The sequence below is a fragment of the Bos grunniens genome, chromosome 24 (assembly GCF_055505025.1).
Source record: "Bos grunniens cultivar Pamir isolate PY7600 chromosome 24, Bosgru_T2T1.0, whole genome shotgun sequence".
NCBI lineage: Eukaryota > Metazoa > Chordata > Mammalia > Artiodactyla > Bovidae > Bos > Bos grunniens.
This window is the reverse complement of record NC_141188.1, coordinates 62,012,649-62,035,258: the sequence shown is the minus strand read 5'-3', so window position 1 is coordinate 62,035,258 and position 22,610 is coordinate 62,012,649. Positions and strand designations below refer to the sequence as shown.

General features: G+C 47.1%; 1 protein-coding gene across 4 annotated transcripts in view; it reads left to right on the top strand.

Annotated features, from left to right (window-relative positions):
* RNF152 (ring finger protein 152) overlaps positions 1–22,610 on the top strand; it is a 122,569-nt gene that overhangs the window by 20,521 nt on the left and 79,438 nt on the right. The window contains exon 3 of one of the 4 annotated variants that reach the window (XR_015154167.1): positions 232–535. The gene's annotated coding sequence lies outside the window, so the exon portion shown is untranslated. Of the gene's footprint in view, positions 9,214–22,610 lie in introns of those variants that run through there. The other 3 variants (XR_015154166.1, XR_015154165.1, XM_086373687.1) reach the window with 3 other exon arrangements.

The following is a 22,610-nucleotide window of genomic DNA, read 5'->3' as shown; positions in this document are numbered from 1 at the left end:
TTCGTTGCTGTGCGGACTTTCTCTCGTTGCAGGGAGCGGGGGCTACTCTTCTTGCGGTCCGAGGGCTTCTCACCGCCGCGGCTTCTCCTTGCAGAGCGGGGCTCTAGGGCGCGCGGGCTTCAGAAGCTGTGGCCCGTGGGCTCCGTGGTTGCGGCTCACTGGCTTAGCTGCTTTGCAGCATGTGGGATCTTCCTGGACCAAGCTTTGAATCCATGTCCCCGGTATTGGCAGGTGGATTCTTAACCGCTGGACCAAGAAGGAACCCCTCTTCTGAGTGCTTTCTAAGCTACACAGTACTCATCCAGGAGCGGAGGAAGTGACGATTGCATAAATACGTATAAGATTGATCCAGATGGTCAGCACAGAGAAAATGGAACCGTAAGACAATTAAAATTGACCGGTTACAAAAATGGGTTAAGCGTTTCTTGATTGTAAAGAAAATTTTGTCGGTCTAGAGCAGGAGTTAGCAATCTATGGCCCAGGGACCAAATCTGCTTCTGACTTGTTTTCTAAATAAAATTTTATCGAAACACAACCACACTCACTTATTTGCATGTTGTCTATGGCTGTTTTCTTGCTACAACCTTTGAGTTGGTATGATGGAGACTGTAGGGCCTGCAAAGCTTAAAATATTTGCCATCTAATAGAAACTGTCTACCAACCTGTAGTCTAGAGATAACCACTGAATAGCACAAAATTACTCTCTGTGGAAGTTAATAACATGAATATGTTTAGGGGAAAATTCTTTTTCTATTAAAAATTCACAATAAAAGTCATCTTAATTTTGTAATAGAAGAACTTTAAAAATTGAAACATATATATATGTATTTGGCAATGAAAGTTGTGAAGCTTCTCTATATGTGAGTCAGGTTATGAATGATGACTGCAGAAGGGCAGAAAGATCAGGTTTAAAACTAAGGCTGTAATGATAATTGGCATCAGATATTAGCATAACTGGAAAAGCCTCTACTAGCCTGTTCATTTAAACCTCAGTTAAGATAGAAAAGCTTACCCTTAGCCCCCAGGGCTGGGGCTGTTTAAAATGCAGGACTAGTCTGTATCTGAGGGCTTCTTCCCCACCAGCCTTCTAAGCAGCTTCTTCCAAACAGCACGTCGTGGGAGCCCTTTCAGTGAAGGCCTGAGCTCAGCTGCTCCCATTACCGTTCTTGTGCCATCAGCCAGCACTGACTGATGACCCCGCGTGTGTACACATCTGGATGTGGGTGAACACCTACGTGTACACACACACGAACATGCGTGCGCACACACGCACACACGCGCACGCGCACACCCTCACACACGTGCACGCGCACACACGCACACACGTGCACGTGCGCACACGCACACACACTGCTTTGGCTGCACTGACCTCACGGCTCTCGCATGCTCCATGAGCTTCCCTGCCTCCGTGTCTGCTCTTGTGATCCCCATGCCTCTCTACCCGTTGAAACCACTCGTTTGCCCCTAAAATGCAACTGTGAAGAACGTGGACCCAAACTCTCTTTCTCCTCTGTGGAGCGTGCTTCAGAAACGTCCTCTTCTGTCTCTGCCTCCCATTTCTGAGCTTTCGTTCCCAAGCCTTCGGGTAAATGAGAAAAAATTCACAAGGTTCAGTTAGTGGTCACTGTCTTGGGTCTTCTGAGCTACAATTCTAATACTTTAGAGGAAAAATCCTAAATTCATGCAGAGCTAGTGTCTACAAACCACAAGGAAGTTTCTTGACTTTTTCAGGCAAGAACTATAGTGTTTTCAACTTCAACCACCACTTCCCTAAAAGCTCTGTTAGAGCAAAGTCACTGATTGTTCGAGTGGCCACTGAGGTTTATGGAGGCACGTAGTGCGTTTTCTGTGACAGAGAACAAGTGAACCAGGCCGTGTAGCCATGGAGGAACGCTCGGCGGAGGGCGAACCAGTGTCGTCAGATTGTTCTCCGGTGTTCTGGCGGCGTGGAGCCCCCACCGTGTCTGGCAGCTCCTCTTAGACATTGTGCGCCGTGGCTGCATTCCCACGGTCCAGGGCACGACCGCCGTGCTGCGCACCTCTGGGGTGTTCAGGGTATGGGCTGGCCTGCTGCATGCAGCTGGCCCGAGGTGGTCTTATGAACGGGGATTTGGAGGTACACGTTTCCGGGTCCAGATCTGATCCCCACCTTTCAGCATTTACCAGTTTTTTGACCATATTCAAATTCCTGAAAGTTCTCCAAACCTCCGTTTCTTCTTCTTTGTTGGTTCTTGTTTAGTCTCTAAGTCATGTCTGACTCTCTTGCAACCCCATGGACCATAGCCCGCCAGGCTCCTCTGTCCCTGGGATTCTCCTGGCAAAAACATTGGAGCGGGTTGCCATTCCTCCTCCAGGGGATCTTCCCGACCCAGGGATCCAATGTGCGTCTCTTGTGTCTCCTGCATTGGCAGACGGGTTCTCTACCACTGGCCCCACCTGGAAAGCCAGTTTCTCATTGACACCATCTGTGAGATGAGGAGATTGGATAATGGACTTGCTCAGACCCCTCAGCCTTTACATGTGACCGTGTCATGTAGCATCTCAAACTTCAGATTTGCCGACCCTCAATCAGGAGATTTTTCTGTAATCAGGGCCTGCGATAGCTGAAGGAAGGATGGCGTCAGCCCTCACAGGCAGCCTCCACGGCAGCGGCCGGGCGAGCTCACTTGCTGAGCTCACCTCCTCAGTGCCCTGGGGGCAGCCTTCCCAGCGAAAATTTGCTACTGTCTCCTGCTTTCACTGCTAAACCACTGATATTAATTTTTATTTCTATAAAACCCAACTTCATTTTAGTAGGGTCTGCTATAGGGTCCAACTTTATTTCTGTTTCTATTGAAATTTCTGAACACTACTGAGAGCAAGTGTAAGACTCACAGATTTGGGGGTGGTGGTGGGATGGAGAGGGAAGCCACTCAGGGGATTACCAAGGTATTTGTATTTATCTCTTCTTTAGACACCCAGCTCTTCTGCAGGGACCACTGATGTCCACGTGGTTCCCTGGCTAAAAATAGAGATTCACATCTGACATGAAACTGAAGTAAGGAAAAAGGAGTCCTTTAATCTAGCAAATATTCCATAAAGAAGACTATTTGCTTTGTTCTTATGAAGCAACCGAACACTTTATAGCCTGAAAGAACACTTGGGGTGTCCCTAGAAATTTATGGTTAAATAACTTTTAAATCCCAATACTACTGCAGTCTCAGAGGTTGTGATTTTTACTATGAAAGATAGCATTACCTAGGAAATAACCACCCTAACTACATTCTTTGTAAGGATTATGTTAACTACACCACGAAATAATAGATTTTTCTGAATGCATGCATTAAAAAACAGAAACTTGCTAAATTGATTATGCAAATTTTGGAAAACAAATGTTTACTGCATAAATATTTCTAATTTCTACACTCTATATTATATATGCTAGGAACTATATTTTGCTTTTTATTAAGTTTTGCAAGTAGGACTTAAAAATAATAAAAATAGTCAAAATAGCAATGCAGAATTTTAATTGAGAATAATAAAGTACTCCAGAGCCCAATAATGAATATAAATCTCATACAACTATTTAATCTCTTGATTTATTAGGAAAGTGTCTGCAAAAGTAAAATTCAGCTCAGTTCCTATTAAGGTAACACTGATTATGAATTAGTGGCATCTGAACTAGTGAAGTTTTATTGTGAACGAAACTTTACCTTTTAAAAAATTTTTGAAAAGCAAGAAGAAGTGTAAGAAGTATAAGGACACAATATTAAAGTATAATGGAAAGGGAAAAAAAAATTGTTTTGGACTTCCTGGTGGCCCAGGGGTTAAGAGTCTGAGCTCCTAGAGTAGGGGCGCACGTTCAGCCCTGGTGGCGCAGGGGTTAAGAGTCTGAGCTCCTAGAGTAGGGGCGCAGGTTCAGCCCTGGTGGCGCAGGGGTTGAGAGTCTGAGCTCCTAGAGTAGGGGCGCAGGTTCAGCCCTGGTGACCCAGGGGTTAAGAGTCTGAGCTCCTAGAGTAGGGGCGCAGGTTCAGCCCTGGTGACCCAGGGGTTAAGAGTCTGAGCTCCTAGAGTAGGGGCGCAGGTTCAGCCCTGGTGACCCAGGGGTTAAGAGTCTGAGCTCCTAGAGTAGGGGCGCAGGTTCAGCCCTGGCTGAGGAGGATCCAACATGCTGCATGGCACGGCCAGAAATTTAAAAAACATTCTTTAAATTTTGTTTTGATTATATGAAATTTTCTGTAGTTGCATCCATAATGTTACCAGTAACTGAAAACGCCTCGTCAGAGGACCCAAGACGCTCACGGTGAGGGTCTCACTATCAGGGCCATCGTTACATTACAGGGTATCTATTGTAGTGTTCTCTTACATTATTTGGGATCGCTGCTGACTGTGTTAATCCCAAGCCTGTGGTCCCTTCCACAGCAGTCTGCTTTCTTTTGATGATTTGGAGACCGAGTGGTGAAGAGTGAAGAACTTGAACTCCGGAGTCAGACAGAGCTGAGTGCAAATCACATCTCCACAGCACTCTAGCATGTGGCCTTGGCCTTCCTTAACTTGTCCAAGCCTCAGTTTCCTCATCTGTAGAACAGGCCCTCCTTTGTAGGACAGTTAACAGGATTGAATGGGGTAGAGCAGGGCCAGAGCCCTTCAGTGTACCATACAGATGTCAGCCCGTGGCACAGACTAGCTTGAGGTCATGTCCACCACCCCTGCAGTGACCGACATTCACAGCCAGCTTACGGGAAATGCTTATGGAACAAAGCTGAAATGCCCACTAAGTGTGCCACAGGGCTCCTGGAGGGAAGAAGGGAGTGAGCCTCCCTTTATTTTACTGTGGGAGGCTGGTTTGGAGGGGGGTCTCGCAGAGCCTTCTAAGCTTAATGCTATAGCGCCTGGGTGGTACAAAAAGAAATAAATATCTCTTTTTTTTGTCCATGATTCCTGGACAAAGCTCCTAAAACTCTTGGAATTTCCTGAGTGTAGAAGTGATGGGATCACCCTTTTCGTTTTGGTTTGGCTGCACCGGTCTCGGTTGCAGCGTGCAGAATCTTTGGTTTCACAGGTGGGATCTAGTCCCCTGACCAGGGACCCAGCCTGGCCCCTGCACTGGGAACGCGGAGTCTTAGCCACTGGGCCACCAGGGAAGTCCTAGGAGCATCTTTGAGAGTCAGACAGAGAAGCTTCTGTTCATCCATGAGAAGAGTTCATCCATGAGAAGCTTCTTTCAACCATTCAGCCTGAATTTTTGCAGACGAGATGACTTTTGGTGAGCTCCTAGGGGCGGTGAGCTTCAGGATGAGGGGTGGTGGCGAGAAAGATCAAGTCCTTGTTCGAAGGTTGGCACTTTGGGGCCCACTCCTAAACCTCTGAGAAGGGGAGAGGGGCTAGAGTTCATCACCGATGGCCAGTGATTTAATCAATCATGTCTGTGTAAGGAGACCTCCATAAAAACCTCCAGATGATAGAGTTCTGGGATCTTCCGAGTTGGTGAACACACCCGTGTGCCAGGAGGGTAGTGACTCCAACTGTGTGCTCAGGAGTCTTCTGGATCTCGCCCCATGTCCCTCGTGATAAGCAGGCTGTTCACTTGCACCCTCTATAATGAAGTGTGATGATAAGTGCAGCATTTTCCCTGAGTTCTGTGAATTGTTCTCGCAAACGGCTAAAGCTGAGAGCAGAGTGTGGGAACCTAGAATTTGCAGCCAAATCAGAAGTGCAAACAGCCTGGCATCCCGCCTGCATTAGAAGGGAAAGGGGCCTTGTGGGACTGACCCCTTTCACCTGTGGGGTCTGAACTGACTCTGGGTAGTTGGTGTCAGAATGGAATTGAATTGTTGGATGCCCAGTTGGTGCTGGAAAACCAGAGAATTGGAGAGTCTATAAGGACCATTTCTCGTACGTTTTCAACCCCATCCTTCTGTCCCTAGCCACCACTGCAGCTCTTGTTTCTAAACCACCCACTAGGAGTGGGGACAGATTTTCTCAGGCTTCCAGGCAGTGACCTGGAGAGGCGTCTATGCAGCAACACTGATAAGGGGGCATCTCCCTGCTCTGGATGCCGTTTTCACACAGACGTTTCAGGGTGAGAGGTCAACGGCCTAATTGTGCATCTGTGGCCCAAGAGTCAGAAAACAAGCAAGTTAGTTACACGGCCACGGTCATCCTTGCACAGGTAAAGGGGAAGCTGCCTGTAACATCTTGTGGGTACCATACTCATTATGACAGTCTTGCAGCCATGCGTATGTTCAAAATACTGCCTGATCCAGACTGAAAAGATGCCCTCTCCTCCCCAGAATTTTCGCATTCACTACAAACCCCCCTTCTGGAAGTGGGTAGGGTACAGCAAACACGAACGCATAAGTAAGTACATCCCATCTTCATGGTTTTGTAATATCACCAGGATGAATCTCATTCCCAGGAGCTTATGTGCCCCCAGGAATCCTGTGTCTGCCCTGTGGTTCACATTTTCAATTCTGAAATGTTTTCCCACAGACCATTTTCTTCCAGGTTCTGGGCCTGTGAAGAGAAATTAATTCACTTGCCTCTTTGCTGTGGTTGTCAGCTCAGCCCTGTTAAGTTGGATGCTAGAGGACATGTGTTATAACGCTCCATGAGAACTAAAAAATGTTTTCCAGCTTGTAAATTGCTTTTTGTTTATTTAATTTTGTCTTTCACGGACTATATATTCAGCATATGCCTCTAGGGTCTTTTATACATTAACAATTCAAAAACCACTGACCTGTTATCATATTAAAACTCTCATTTTATCTCCAGTTTACCCATAATAGAATCCTCTTACAGTAGTTGGGCAGAAGCCTTGTGAATAGATAATCTCATCTCTAAAATGCTGGGGCTTTAAGGAGTAAGTAGGGATTGTAAATTCGAATTGTGAGCCATTTTATTATTGTACACTGTCATTATCATACGATTACAAAGCATTTCCGATTTTATTAGTTAATTTATGTAGCCGTCCCCTGACAGTTTAGGGTTTTGTTTTTTCTTTTGGTCAGATTGCTGACTCTTCCAAGAGGTGAAAATGAAAGCAGTTCACAGTGAAAGAAACTCCTTCCCGGTTCCTCACAGGTGTTGAATGAGACCTGAGCATTTTATGTCTCAGTGATTCAAAATCAAGTCCATTTCCACCATCACTTAGGGGTTTGGAATATGTCACTCAAGCATCCTGTCCTTGCAAAAAAAAAACCTGCTTGCAAAAAAAGTAGTTTAAGCTCAGGACATTTGAAGGCTTGGCTGAAATTTGTTTCTCCAGCTAAGCTTTGTCCTTATTAAGCATGGAGGTTAGTCCCTTGGCCTGTTTCCGAGTGGAAAACCGAAACTGTTTTGAAACAACAGTTACGCTGAGCGTGTGCCAGGTTTTGATTATCCAGACAAGTCGTAATGTCAAGTTAATGACAGCTTGATCTAAATTTCAATATTCAGTGTTATCGAGAGCCACATTACAAGAAAAAGGGGAAACAGGCCTAAAGCTGCAGCTCCCTGTGGTCAGTCAGTCACCCTTCTGTGCGTGCAATTATTGGAATACCCGGTAGTTAAGCCAACGGGGTCATCACAACAGTGGACAGAATTGGCTGTGTAGCAGCATCTTCATTTCGGCCACATCAGGACACGTGAGGTGATGCTTTAAGGCAACGTAGCCAGTTTGCTGACGGGGATGATCTCAGTGGATTAACCAGGATGTGGGAATATCCATGTCTCCCTTTACGGCTCTCTCAGCTCCACGGGCAAGTCTCGTGGCTTTCAGTTACAAGAGTCATCTCACTTGGGAAGCGGTGACTCATTTTTCAAAAGTTAAAATGTCTTCTCTCGTCTAACTCAAAGCTTCAGCCTCCTGTTCAACCACAAGCTTCTTCCTTCCACACCTCTGGCCTCACCCTCTGCTCAGGGACAGTCATGAAGGGCTGGGTCCTTCCCTTCTTTGCCCTTTCCTGGCCCTCCCACCATCTTCTTCTTCTTGTTTTCTTTCTTAGTTAATTGATTTTTTTTTTTTTGCCTGCCAGGTCTCAGCTGGGGCACTGGAGAGTTTGATCTCTGTGCGGCACGCGGCGTCTAGCTCCCCGACTAGGGATTGATTCTGGGCCCCCTCACTGGGAGCTCTGGGCTAAATCACTGGACCACGAGGGAAGTCCCATCTTCTTCAAGACCCCCAGCCTCTGTGCGGGGTCTCTCAGTGGCCCCCACTTCCGGCCTGGAGTGGAAGGAAGACCTCCCTCTGCCACTTGGTAAACTTTCTCTGATTTACCCTTTCCTGTTCCCAGTCTTGCTCACCTAAGTTGCAGATGGATGAAGGGATTGCTCTCTGGTTGTTCTCAGCCCGGGGCTGCCCACAATATATGTCAACAAGGAAAGTCCCGTTAAACATCTGTTCACAAGTACATACGCTGCAGCACCGGGATAGACCAGGGCAGAAACTTCACTGTCTGGGATCAGAGAGTTCTTCAAAGGCCCGCATCATTCTTGGAAGTTCTTCAGTTTACTGGGAAAGAAAGAAACGACTGTAGAAGTAAGTGCTAAGAAGAACAGCCCCCACTAAGCTCTGAGGCCGCCCCTTTGCACTTACGGCCTAGGGGAGCTGAGGTCTTCTTGGACCATCTCCCCGGGCACAGAAGGTGAGGCTGGTGTCCACGTGGGCACGAGTGCTCCCCACTTCTCTGAGACAGAAGCAGGGCCATCTGTTGCTCTTTGGAGCTACTGCTTCAGAAGTGGGTGGTCTGAATGAAGCGGAAGGGAGTCCTGAGCTTTGTGCTGTCTTTAATTTGCTTCTATTTTCATTTCACTGCTCTGCTGGGAACAGTAAATCAATGTGCATGAATTTTGAAGAATGTAATCTAGAAAATTCAATTATTTAGTGCCTGGAAGGGTTTCAAAGATTAAAACGCTGTGTTAAAAAAAATGTATGAGCATTTATTATTGAAATTAAATGTTTGCTCCATGCAATTAAATTGCAGCGTTGAAACGGTTGGTATAGCTCCTCAGAACACGTTTCTGTGTTATTTCTGTTTGGGCGTTTCCTAACTCCCCCAGGCGGAAGTAGAAACGCTTTCCTCTGCCGCTGCCTCTGCTTTTGCTCCACTCTTCTATTGTAGCTACACTCAGTTCAGTTTGACTTGATTTAGTTGGAAAGAACATTTGCTAAGTGTAAACTGTGTGCTACTTACTGTGCGAGGCCCCAGGAACAAAAGGCTGAGCCGCGCCTTCCAGCAAACATCTAGAGTACATGTAAGTATGTTCAAGTGTGTGTGTGCGTGTGCGTGGCTGTTAACGTGAATGCAGTTAGGTCCATGAGAAAGAAGAGCAGGAGTCGAAGGAGGCAGACGGAAGGGAATACCCGTCTGTGGTCCAGGCGCTGTGAAGTTGGACGATGAATGACTTCAGATGCACTCAGTTAGCCACGAGAGCCTCTCCTTTTGGAGAGATTCAGATCTTTGTGGCTGGGTGGAGAAAATACTCTTATTGCAGCCCCCACAGAAGAGGCACAGCAGAGAAGGGCGGGCGCACACTTTTCCTCCCACGAGTTTTGCCCTTGAACTTGATGAACACAGCTCTGCAAATCGGAAACATTTCTGAAGTTTCCAGGTTGTTTAGATTTCCAACGAGTGTGCCAAGCGTGATGGCAATCTTCTTGGAGTCAAAAGTTTTCTTCCCTTGCGCATAACTCTGACTTGTTTATTAAGAGCTGATCTAGACTATTAAACAGTTGGTATTCAGGAAAATACTGGTAAGACACAACATTCATGGGAAAATCTCAGTGCAAGTGGAAGAATTGGAAAGTGGAGACTTTGGCATAGCCCTTTGAGTATCTGCAGAGATTTTAAAAAGGAAAGACATTAACTAAGCTAAACAAACCCAAACAAATTACATATTAAAGTTAAAATACAAAAAGACAGGATAATATTCACAAACCATTTGCTTTTCTTAAAAAGCAGGGTAGGTGCCACCCACATTATAGATATTTATTATTGAAAGTTTGGATTCTGGAAAGAAGGAGAAAACATCTTCCTGTTTACTTCTTATCTATAAACATGTTTCATGGCCTATTAAAAGCTTCTCAGAAGCAGAAAGACTTTTTAAACAGTTTTTGTGAGGCAGCAAGTTTGATAGAATATGAGGTTAACTGAGTGTAAAACACCAATAAAATAAATAAATGCTGAAAGATGGGGTAAAAGAAAGCGAAGGGAAGGATTACAAAACAAATGGAGTAATTTCCATTTTTACACGCTCTGAAACAAATCACGGGGGACATGCATTTCCATTCCTTGAGAAAGAATCTATTAGTAAGATGATCTGGTCCTGGAACTTTAGGGCAGAAGTAGTTAATAGTTTTTTTCAGTTTATTTTATTTTTATTACTCTAGTCCATTATATTATCTCTGGTATCAGTTTTGGAAATATACGTTTTTTCAGCAAATTGCGAGATTTTGAAATTTATCAGCATAGAGTTGAACACGGTAAGAGAATTGTGTATGCATGTATACGCTAATCTATTTAAATTTCCTTCCACATTAATTGTTGCCTACTTTATCATTTCTAAACTTGTGCTATTTCTATTTTTTCTTCATTTAATTTGTAAGTAACCCATTTTGCTCGTTTTTTCCTCAAATATAAAGCTTTTGAATTTATTGACCCATCGCTAATCTTTTTAGAGATTTCTGCCTCTCTTATTTTCTTCCTTTTCTTCATTATAGATATTATATAATCTTTTTCTAGCTTCCAAATTCAAATGGTTATATTTTCTCTTTCAACATTTCTTGACTAACAGTAAGAGTTTTTAAAACTTTGGAGTTTGTTTTTGGGCAAAATTGTGGTGAAATATTTTAAGTTTTAATTTGTGTGGTTCAAATTTCTGTCTCAACAGTTGTATTTTTATGCTAACAGAACAAGAAGTATATTTGTTGTCAGACAGTCGAGTATTTTTCATTGAAACTTTTTTCTTATTTGCATTAATTGTTGTAAGAGAATATGACCTATACAATTTGTGGCACCTGGAATTGATTGAAATTATCTTTTTTCTTACTACATATTTAGCTATTTGTATGTGCGTGTGTACATACATACATGTACAGGTGTATATATACGCACATATGTATGTGTGTGTCCTACAAATGCTCGTGAACTTACATTTTTAAACAGATTCAGTTTTTAAGTCAACCTTAAGCAAATTCGTCAGTCAAATAAATAATTCCTAGACATCTTCCTTAGCTCTACAGTGTCCTCTTCCTTCTCAGTGGACAAACACACTGAAGTTTCCACCAGCCTTCGAAACTTCTCTCAAAAATGCCACTCCTTCCCGGTGGCCCTGGCTTACCCTTACCTGCACTGATAGATGTCCGGAAGTGGCAGCTGCACTTACTGACTCCAGTATCTCACTGCTGAGCCCTGCTTCACTTTCTTAAAATTCAAACCTTTATAAACTACACGTGTTTACTGTATAGTGCAGGGAACTATATTTGATATGTTGTGATAAACTGTAATACAAAAGAATGGAAAAACAGAGTACAGATATACACATACATGTGTGTAAGCGAATCACTTGGATATACACTTGCAACTAGCACAATACTGTAAATCAGCTGTGCTGTAATTAAGAAAAAGAAAGTGCTTCCCTGGTGGTCCAGTGGTTAAGACATCGAGCTTCCAAAGCAAGTGTCATGGCTTCGATCCCTGGTCAAAGAACCAAGATCCCACATGCTACCTGGTGTGACCAAAAAAAAAAAAAATATATATATATATATATATATATATATTTAAAAAGAAAGAAAGTAAAAAAAGCCAGACCTTTAGACATTCGGGGAGGACCGGCTCTGAGGCAGGTGTAGAGGTGTGACCTGTGAGGCCCACGTCCTCTAAGAGCTTGCAGTGAGTTTGAGTCCCATCAAGTTCACATCAAGGTCCTTTGACGTGCTTTGGTAGAAGCCAGCTTCATACCAAGGCCAGTCAGGAAGGCTGTACCACAAAGACAGAGCACTGGCTTCTCTGAGCAGAGGCGTTACTGTACCCTTCCCTTCTTTCATCTTTGCCAGGAGAGTTGGGGTGGGGAAGCCTGACAGCTTTGAGCAACTCTGGCCTCGAAGGCAGAAGCGTGTGGGGCAGGACTCATCTCCACGAAGCTGGAAGGGGGCCCATCCATGAAGGTGCCGAAAACATCTGTCTGCAGTGGGGTGTAGTTGGCACCCAGGGAAGGAGAGTCAGAAGTCTGGCTGATGATTTGTCGGGTCTTCCACCCAGCGTGAGGGACGCCATTCTTTTTGATACACTCTGGACCCCCAGCCTCCTGTGTGTCAGATATAATATTGGGGGCCCCATCTTGGCCCCTCTCCGCCCCCACTAATACCTTGCAGCCACATGAGAGGTCCTGGACCAGAACTGCTTGACTGGACCACTCCTGGACTCCTGACCCCCAGGAACTACTGGGGATAATGTATTTTTTTAAGCTGCTAAATCTGGGACTAATTTGTTACAGCAATTCACAACTATTACAGTGCAATAGGGTTTTGCAAAGAGGCACAATGAGGGTTAAAGAAAGGAGTGATCATGTCCCCATGGGAGGACGGTCAGAGCCTCCGATGAAGGGGCGGGGCATCTGAGACGGGCCTTGCAGATAACTGGGCATGGAGGAGAAGAGAAATAATATTTCAGGAGACAGAACAAGGAGCTGGAAAAGTCAAGGTTGTATTCCGGAAATAGGGATGGGGTCAGTGATCTGCATCTCTGATGAAAGCCAGAACCTGGTGGCAGATGAGTCAGGAGGGGTGCTGGCCACAAAGAAAGCACCTGTGTGGTTCCTCTTTCTCACCCGAACCCTGAAGGACATTTTGCGTGGTTTGCTCCTTGAACCTCTTCTCTTTCTTTATGGAGTTCCTTGGTGATCTCATTCCCACCAGTGTCTACCTGCTGCCGCTGCTGCTAAGTCACTTCAGTCGTGTCTGACTCTTGGGGACCCCATGGACTGCAGCCTACCAGGCTCCTCTGTCCGTGGGATTTTCCCGGCAAGAGTACTGGAGTGGGGTGCCATTGCCTTCTCCACCAGTTTCTACCTAGGTTGCTTTAAAATCTAACCAGGCCAACCCTTAGTGAATCAATCTCACATCTCCAATTGCTTGCTGATTTTTTCCACCCAAATAAAATGTTTCCAGCATCTCAAATATCTTTGACTCTTAAATCTATCTTCCTCTCTCGCCACCCTCCTTAACTGACTGCCTACCAAACTGAATCTACAACTCCAGACATCCTCAGATCAAACCCCAAAGTGCTTTCCTAACCTTCTATATGTATCCAACTGCCAGCCAGCAAATGTTGGTGTTCCTATAGCACGGTGGCATCAGCCTGTGGGGAAATGCGAAGATGAATCAGAGATAGGTGAACCAAGAAGCTGGCTGAGAATAATTTCATAGGATAATTAGTTTTAGTTAAATGTAATCTCCAAGGACACCTTTAATTTTCTCAACTCTCTGCTTCTGCCTCCTCCGATGCACCTGTGTACACGATGCAAATTGGGCCTTAAATGGTTCTTGAACAAACTTTGAGAGATAAGTGAACATAAATGTCATTACTAAGTGGTAAAATAAAAGGTGTCTATTTCCCGGCTGGCTTCAGGGACGCCTGACCTGTGCCCCACACTCTGCAGAGTGCAATGCTTGGTGTAATGCTCTGTTGTCACCATTTCAAAACTCTTAATCATTCTGGGGCAGGGGGCCCATGTTTCATTTACTACTGAGCCCTACAAATTGCATAGGAAGTACCGATAGCGAGTGACAATGTGTGATTGTTCGTTTATGTTATTTTCGTTCTATTGTTGAAAAAAGAATTTAAGGCAGCATAAAGGATGACTCAAATGGAGGAAGATAAGTGTCTTTTTAATGAAGCAAAGGAAAAATAAAGTTAGGAAGTTAAAATGGAGCTGGACTTAGTTTACTGCATTAAAACCAAGATAAATATTCAGCTGCTAGAAGTTGCTCACGAATATGGTTTTAAGACTTTCTAGCAGCCACTGTGGGCAGGGAGGAGTGACAGGTTGTGAGGAGCATGGTGTTCAGGGTCAGTGGCTCAGGAAGAAGCTCAGACACCCCGAGAGGAGACCAGAGGGCGTGCCCTGGGGCTCAGCTGGTAAAGAACCCGCCTGCAGTGTGGGAGACCTGGGTCCGATCCCTGGGTTGGGAAGATCCCCTGGAGAAGGGAAAGGCTCTCCACTCCAGTATTCTTGCCTGGAGAACCCCATGGACAGAGGGGCCTGGTGGGCTATAGTCCACGGGGTCACAGAGTCGGACACGCCTGAGCGACTCTCACACTCACAGGAGACTGTGGAGGACCTGGGGAGCTCCATCCCACGTGCCGCCGCTGAGACGTCGCCAGCCACAGCTAAATGGCCTGCTGCTGCAGCTGAGGGTCCTGAACGCTGCCATGAAGATCCAAGTCCTGCAGCTAAGACCCTGGGCAGCCAAACACGTCTTTTTTTTTTTTTTTTAATCGATTTGGAAATGACCCTAAATCGCAGTCTGACTGAACTGGAATAACTAGGTTGTAACAGATTTGTAAAGAAACAACATAGAGAAAATCCCCTGACAGGGGATGTAGGGAGCATGAGACTCTGCAAGGAACAAAATAAACTCCTGTTGGGTCATTTTTGAACACTTATTAGGCGCTGCCTGTGTGCACGGCTCGGGCTCTGTGTTCCTCATGATGCTGTGGGATGTATGTATGACGGGGCGGACGAGGTGAACAAACAGCAGTTCCAGGATTGAGGACCTACCGACGTTGAGCGTGTTAAGTAGCCTCGGTTGTGTCTGCGACCCCGCGGACCGAAGCCTGCCACGCTCCTCTTACTGGAGTGGGCTGCGTGCGCCCCTCCAGGGGATCTTCCCAACCCCGGGATCGAACCTGCCTTTCTTACATCTCCTGCACTGGCTGGCAAGTTCTTGACCTCTAGTGCCACCTGGGAAGCCTGGGTCTTAAGAGTTGTTGCTGTTCAGCCGCAGAGTCGGGTCCGACTCTTGGCGAGCCCACATCTGCAGTGTGCCAGGCCTCCCTGTCCCTCACTGGAGGAGGGAATGGAAACCACCCCAGGTATACTTGCTGTGAAAATCTCATGAACTATCGTCAGAGTGCATGCTGTCAAATCCAAGTTCACGTGCCTGACCCAGAGGCCAAACAAACCAAAACCTCAGAGTCTGGAGCAGAAAAGGTTTACTGCAGGGTCAAGCAAGGAGAACCGATGGCTCATGCTCAAAATCCCAACTCCCTGATGGGCTGGGGGGGAGGTTCTTATAGGCAAAACCTGGGGTGAGGGCTGCGGGGTGTCTGACTTTCTTCTGATTGTCAGGCATCTGGTGCTCGGCGTGAGGTCACCAGCCTCCACTAGGTGGGGGCCTGAGTCCCTGCAGGCGGCTCAAGGCTGTTGTTGTGTATATGCCCTCTGGAGGAACCAGGACCTGCCCCCTGCTGCTCTATTGTTTCTTGATGTTCCTCCTTTGTTTCTGCATTCCCTTGCTTCCTGAATCAGCCTTTTGGAATTCTGGAAGGTGTAGGAGGCTGAAGGAAGCAAGCCTATTTTTTATAAACAGGAAGCAGGGGAATGTGGAAAGGATTTGTACCTGGAGGGCTTCACAGGGTTTCCTGCGCAGTAGGTAAAAAAGGGTCTCATTGGAGAAATCTGAGTGAGCTTTAAAGGGACAGGGGGTCACGGTGAGAAGCAGCAATGTAAACACCCTTCAATTTAGTTCAGTCGCTCAGTTATGTCCGACTCTTCGCGACCCCATGGACTGCAGCAGGCCAGGCTTCCCTGTCCATTACCAACTCCTGGAGCTTGCTCAAACTCATGTCCATCAAGTCAGTGATGTCATCCAACCATCTCATCCTGTCATCCCCTTCTCCTCCGGCCTTCAATCTTTCCCAGCATCAGGGTCTTTTCCAATGAGTCAGTTCTTTCCACCAGGGGGCCAAAGTATTGGAGTTTCAGCTTCAGCATCAGTCCTTCCAATGAACACCCAGGACTGATCTCCTTTAGGATGGACTGGTTGGATCTCCTTGCAGTCCAAGGGACTCTCAAGAGTCTTCTCCAACACCACAGGTCAAAACCATCAATTCTTCTGTGCTCAGCTTTCTTTATAGGCCAACTCTCACATCCATACATGACTAATGGAAAAACCATAGCCTTGACTAGATGGACCTTTGTTGGCAAAGTAATGTCTCTGCTTTTTAATATGCTTTCTAGGTTGGTCATAACTTTCCTTCCAAGGAGCAAGCGTCTTTTAATGTCATGGCTGCAGTCACCATCTGCAGTGATTTTGGAGCCCCCAAAAACAAAGTCTGACACTCTTTCCATTGTTTCCCCATCAATTTCCCATGAAGGGATGAGACCGGATGCCATGATCTTAGTTTTCTGAATGTTGAGTTTTAAGGCAACTTTTTCACTCACCTCTTTCACTTTCATCAAGAGGCTTTTTAGTTCCTCTTCCCTTTCTGCCATAAGAGTGGTGTCATCTGCATATCTGGGCTTATTGATATTTCTCCCAGCAATCTTGATTCCAGCTTGTGCTTCACCCAGCCCGGGCATCTCACATGATGTACTCTGCCTAGAAGTTAAGTAATCAGGGTGACAATATATAGCCTTGACATACTTTAAAACAGGTGATTATGTGACCTTGTCACACTGCTGTGGACACTGTGAGGCGGAGGGTGGGGGGGTGTCAGAATGTTGCCCAGATCTTGGCTCTCTGTGCACCAATGCCAAGCAGAAATACAGAGAAAGAGTGGCTTTATTACTTTGCCAGGCAAAGGGGAAACACAGTTAGCTAGCACCTCAAGAACTTTGCCCTATTCCTGGTGAGTAGAAAGACTTTATATAGTCAGGTATATAGTCAGGCAGGGATATGTGATAAGGATCAAGACAGTAACAGTCTCCATTTCTTCTGTAAAGTTTCAAAAGGGTGCGGTTGCTCACAAGCTTCCCAGGTGGCGCTAGTGGTAAAGAACCTGCCTGGCAATGCAGGAGACAAAAGGGACGCGGATTTGACCCTTGGGTCGGAAAGATCCCATTGGTGGAGGGCACGGCAACCCACTCCAGAATCTTTGCCTGGAGAATCCCATGGACAGAGGAGCCTGGAGGGCTAGTCCCTAGCGTCGCAAAGAGTCAGACACGACTTGGCGACTGAACAACCACAAAGGGATGCTTTACTCCAGCAACCGTTCCAGCACACTCCACCCGTGGGAAGAGAGGGAGGTAACAGCAGATGAAGTACACGAAAGCAAGAAGAGGTGGGAAGTACTGAAGAGCGTCCTGTTTGACATCATCCTGCACTGACCTCTAAAGGGCTGACCTTGGGAGACGTCAGAGGTGCCATCGCTCCTCCTGACCACTAGAGGGTGCTCCGACTTGGTCCTCCGGCTCCAGGAGCAGAGAAACAGCTTGGGTTCTTTGAGTTTAAATGGTTGGGGCAGGAGGGAGCTGAGACCAGAGCCTGCGGGAAGAAGAGGGTCGGGGGCCGGGTCTGGGCCTGCGGCGGGGGTGGGGGCGCCAGGCCAGCCCTGGGGGGACGCAGGCGAGGACAGAGGAGTGGGTCCTGGGGGTCTGGGCCCGCTCGGGGCCCACGGGCAAGGTCCTGGATCCAGACCTGGGCCTTGAGAAGGGGCGGGGGCCTTCTCTGCCCTCTTCTTCCTTCCATCTCACAGCGGCACTTTCGCACTAAGTGTAGCTGCGGCAGCAGGTTTAGCGGCCACATGAGAGGAGGAGCCAGATGAGGGCCAGGAACCTTACAGCCAAAGGAAGAAAAAACAGGGAAGGAGATGGGACCGGCCCGGATGGTGGAGAGGAGGGCGCGCCTGGAGGGAGCGAGCACAGGACCGGGGCTGAGGGGGTGGGGGGGTGGGGGGCATGCGGAAGAGAGGGGCTGCCCTCGCCGTGCCTTTGCTGGCTGATCCACTGTAGCCGCTTCCACCCGCCAGTCAGTGAGGGGTGTCTCACGTCGATGGCACGAGGGACGGGGTCCAGTATATAATGACTTCCCTCTGCCCTGCTTACAGCAGAGACATTGCTGACTTCCTGGAGGGAGTGAGGATCCTACTCAACCTCAGCCTGTAAATAGGACTTTCCCGTAGCTCAAACGGTAAATAATCTGCCTGCAATGCAGTAGACCCGGGTTCAGTCCCTGGGTCAGGAAGATCCCCTGGAGGAGGAAACGGCAACCCACTCCAGTATTCTTGCCTGGAGAATCCCATGGACAGAGGAGCCTGGTGGGCTACAGTCCATGGGTTTGCAAAGAGTCGGACACGACTGAGCAACTAACACACAACCTGTAAATATGATGAAAAAGCAGCAGATACTGCGGGTGAGGAGGGGGTGCAGAGGCTGGTGTTGTTACTGGCAGCTGCCACTCAGCCAGGACACACTGAAATGGCCGTATTGTCTTCAATCATCATCCAGATACATTGGCGGCTGCCTGTAGCTGTTGAATATCACCCCTGCTAATGGCCCTGTAATTCTAGCCAGCAGTTTTGGAATGTGTATTGTACATATTAAAGATGAGGTTAAGGAAAAGGATGGCATTGTTTAACCCATTGCCACTGTTAGAAAAGCAGTCTGGATATGGTTCCTATGAAATCCTTTGGAGTTTTCAGAATACTTCAGTTATTTCATTCCAGATGAGGCCTCATAGTACACAGATTATACCTGGTTCTACATAAGTAAGAGATTAGACAGTTTCAGATACAGCAGCTCTCTCAGAGAATACCTTACTGGTGTAATTAGTCTGTTGAGATTGGTTTATGTAGAGCCCCTAAATAAAAATCAGTCCTGAAATGTGCACTATCTTTAACAATCATTAACGGTAAACTATCTTAGACTATATGTACTTGAAGACTGTTTTCTACACTTTTAAAAAGACTATGTATACTCGAAGGTGGCGAGAATCACACAAGGGAAAAGTAAATTTGCAAATTCAGAGGAAACACTCACTTTCCTGGGTGTTTCTCCTTCCCTGTCACGTAGAACGCCTCACTTCTGACACTTCTGGTTGCCAAATGTGTGGGCTTTTTCTGCCAAGACAAGTAATTCTCTGTGACATCAGCTGAGCATCCTGTAGTTTAGCTCAGTTCTGACATATCTACCTGGAGATGATGTCAGATCCCAGAATTGAGGGGATTCAGTCCTAGGGGACTGTACCCCCTTCCAACTTCAGACGCCAATCTCTCGGCCAGATAGATTGTTGCCTGTGCTTCGACCGGACCCCACGGCTACAAATCAGAGATTCCTCCTCGGGTTTGATTCGTTTGCTAGAGCAACTCACAGAACTCAGGGACACCGTTTACTCACTGTTTACCAGTTTATTATAAAAGAATATGGAAAAGGAGACAGTTGGACATTGAAATGGAAGACGTGCAAGGGGACAAGGCATGTGGGAAGGGGGCGGAGCGTCCACGTCCCCTCCAGGCCCGCCCCTCTCTACGTGCTCACCGCTGGAAAGCTCTCCGAACCCTGCGCTTTGGCAATTGTACAGAGGATTCATCACACAGGCATGATCCATCAGTAACGGCATTTCCAGCCTCTCTCCCAAAGTTCTTTGGGGTACAAGGAGTAGGGCTGAAAATTCCAAGCTTCTGACCGTGTCTTGGTCTTTCTGGTGACCAGTCCTCATCCAGGAGCCCACCCAGGGTCACCTCACCAGAACAAAAGACACTTCTATCACCGTGATGTCAGGAACCAGTGCCAGAGACCAAATGTTAGACCACAAGATGCTCCCGGTGTTCGTATCACTTGGGAGCTCTGTGCCAGGAACTAGGGGTGGAGACCAATATATACTTTTCCCTAGTATTTCATCCAAGTCAACTTGGTTTAAACAGTGATTAGGAAGGATGATGATGTGTTTGGTGCAACATGCCTCTTGGGGTTATTTACAGCACGCGAAAGCTGTCTGAACCTGGCTCCTACTTCAACGTTTTAAAACAACGTTAGGTATAAATTATGCACCATAAAATCCGCTTGTTTCAAGTGTACAGCTATCACCATAGTTCAGTTTCAAGATGCGATTTTAAAATGTAAAACTCAGACATGTTAGACAAAAACCTCACCCTCACTAATGGGCTGGACTCGGATCTTTAGGGCCGTCAGCACCCGGGAGGGTCTGTTCGTTTCCCTGTGCTATTTCATCTCTGCCTCCTTCTTAGAGCGTCAGGCACTCAGGGACCAAGCTGAAATAGAATCTCTGCCCTCGAAGATCAGGAAGACAGTCATGAAAAGGGATAAAAAAGATTATCGCATTGTCTGTGGAAGTATCTTCCTGATAGAAAGGCTGTCCTGGGAATCACGGGGCCATAGTTATCTCAGCCCCACCCCATGTTCTCGGAGATTTAAGGGTTCAGCTCAATAAACATTTATTGGATATCTGTGCTTGATGCTGTGGGTACAAAGATGAATAACTCATCCCTGCCTGGATTTTAGCAGTGGTAATTCAGCCTCAGGTGACTAAGCATCAATGTTATTGGTCTGACTGACCTTGTAACCCAGTCCCAGTATTTCAACCTCCACCCAGGGAGTGGGGTGGCAGGCTCGGGGGCAGGTTACAGCCCTCTTTCTGCACCCTGTCTGATAACAGGAAATCTTTGCTCAGATCCCTCCTCAAAAGCATCTTCTCAAGGGGCCCTCGCGGCCACCAAACTAAAATTTCAGCTTTCACCCAATGCAAAATCTCCATGCCCCTCTTCTGGCTTGATTTGCCCCCTTCTGCTTTTCACTCCCCAACACATAATTTCTCGTACTCGTTTATTATCTAGTGTGTTCTCGGCTTCCTCCATCAGCATGACAGTTCTGTGAGGGTGGGGGTTTGGGTGTGTTTCCTTCTCTGTCCTGATGCGAGGGCTGGGCTCTGGGGACAAAGGCCAGCCACCAGGAACATTTGTTGAGTGAACTCGGGAACATCTGATCCTTACCTGACTCCCCAGAGCCAGGGCCTCATCCTGATAACCATGGATCTTCAAGGCCTGGGATCTTGAAGACCCTGATCGCATCTCACTCCCACACGTGGGCAATGCCTCTGTCTGGGGTGCATGCCTTCCTGAAGCTCCGACCACACTGCCTGCTGGCTCTGGCTCTGAACCCTGCCTGCTCCAAGCTGGTTTGCTCCCGCAAGGGTCTCAATGAAGAATCCTCTCCGACATGTCGTTGCCTGTGTCTCCCCTGCCCTGGTGCTGGCCCCCAACTAATCTTAAGAATGGCCTAACCCAGTCTGCCCACGGTTAGTTAACCCTCCCTGTGTGGCGGCTCTACAAGGTTGGACAGAAGCAGAACACCCATGATGTGGCGTGAATCCAAAGACCAGCCAGTGGGAATGAATGAGTGAGTGTGGAAGAGTTCACTGTACAGCGGGCTGAGTGCTTGAATCCTCCCCAGGATTGTTTGGAAAGCAGCTGAAAAGAAAGATTTTAAACATTTTGGAAGAATTACCCACCCCTGAAAGTAGCTTCTTCAACGTAGCTTTTAATGTCGCTTTTGAATAACAATATTTCTAGGCTAAATTTTTCTAGTAAAATCTTGCTGTATTGTCACTCACCATCCTATTCGAAGCTCCTGGTTAACATCAGAGCTTTCAATATGCTCATTAGCTTCTCATTAAAGCGACAAAAACAAGGACAAAAAATTTGTTTTCAGGCTCCTAAAGTTGAGCCTGGAAATAAAGACTCCTGAAGCTCTCTACTGCGAGGATATACGTCTGCTCTTAAAACAGACCACCACTTTCACTCCTGCCAGGCGTACAACAGAGGATATAACTTCAGGGAACAGAAGGACGTGGGTCAGCCAGGAGAACGTTTTAATTGGGACCCTAGAGCGGCCTGACATCCATGAAGCTTTATGCTTCTCGGTGACCGATTTCTGCATGTGCTGAGTGACCGCACATTTGGAAACACTATTAACAGGTTTTATTTAAGGGACAAGACAAGAAGGGTCTGTCGAGCACATTGTGAATTTTAGTAGGTCACACAGGGTGCTACGCATGCTGTCCATTTCATCATCTTGGCAGAAGCACTTCAATGAGATGTGGAAGAGGTCCTTGCCCCCTGGACGAGACAGTAGGACATAAAGACATCTCCATTGCAGCAGCCAGCAAATCCCAGCGAGCCTGCTTCGCTGGGCGACTAGGGACACTCAGCTGAAGCCTGGTGAGGAAGATCTAGGAAAGCTGGCAGGCTTCACTTTACCAGAGTCACGGAATAGTCTTAGTCTGTGTAGACATCTCTCCCAGCGACCTTCCTCTTCGGTTCTCCTGTTCTGAAATCAACACCGGAGGCACGCCTCGATTTTCTTAGAGGAACTAGACGTGCAAAGCTTGTCCCTAAGGTAGGAGTTATGTTTCGAGGTGGAGAAATAGGGTGGACCCCCAGGTCCAAGGTCCCGCTGGTTCCCACGGCCCTAGGACGTGCCCCTCCCTGCTACCCCCTGCCCCGTCCCCCCATCCCCGCCCCGAATCCTGGGGAGCCAGGTGGCGGGTGTCATTCCGGCTTCTGTGGCCGCGTCTTCTCCTCTACCAAAGCAAGAGCCCGCCCTGCCTGGGCCACAGGAACCCGCAGGGGCGGCCAGAAAGGACCAGCACCGACGCGGATCCGGACGCGCAGTTTCTGGAAACGTGACGGTCT